The sequence below is a fragment of the Trichechus manatus genome, unplaced genomic scaffold (genome assembly GCF_000243295.1).
Source record: "Trichechus manatus latirostris isolate Lorelei unplaced genomic scaffold, TriManLat1.0 scaffold00160, whole genome shotgun sequence".
Classification (NCBI taxonomy): domain Eukaryota; kingdom Metazoa; phylum Chordata; class Mammalia; order Sirenia; family Trichechidae; genus Trichechus; species Trichechus manatus.
Window position 1 is genome coordinate 5,578,574 of NW_004444096.1, and position 709 is coordinate 5,579,282.

Consider the following 709-nt stretch of genomic DNA (forward strand, 5'->3'; position numbering starts at 1 on the left):
TGTATCTATTTGTGTGATGGCTCTTATTTCTCTAGGATATGTTCCAAGGAGCGGATAGCTGGATGGTATGGTACTTCTAGCCTTTTAAGGAAGCGCCAAATCGATTTCCAAAGTGGTTGTACCGTTTTACATTCTCACCAACAGTGTATAAGTGTTCCAGTCTCTCCATAACTTCTCCAGCAATTATTATTTTGTGTTTTTTGGATTAATGCTAGCCTTGTTAACATCAACAATTCTTATATTTACAGCCTAGAACTTTCTTCTGAACTGAAGATTTATTTATTAAATGGTCTATTCAATATCTCAAAGTCAAATAAAATTTAGTCTAAAATAGAACTCATAATTTTAACTCCCAAACATGTTTGACCCTATTCCGGTATCTTTATCACAGTTAAAGGCATCACTCTATGTAATTTTGCAAAATCCACAACAACATACCAATAAATATTTTTTAGATCTTATCTCATAAGTATATTAAATGTATGCCCATTTCTAAGTGTCTCCGTCACTCTCAGTTATATCCCTAAGGTATCATCAGCTCTCTCTTGGACCACAGTACTAGGATCCTGATAGCTGCTCCTTCATTCACTTTTTCCTGCCTTTAATCTTTTCTCCATATCACAATTGAATACTTTTTTAAAAAAATAGGAATCTGATTATTTCACACTCATACATATTTAAAATTTTTATAATAATTTCTTTGAAAAAT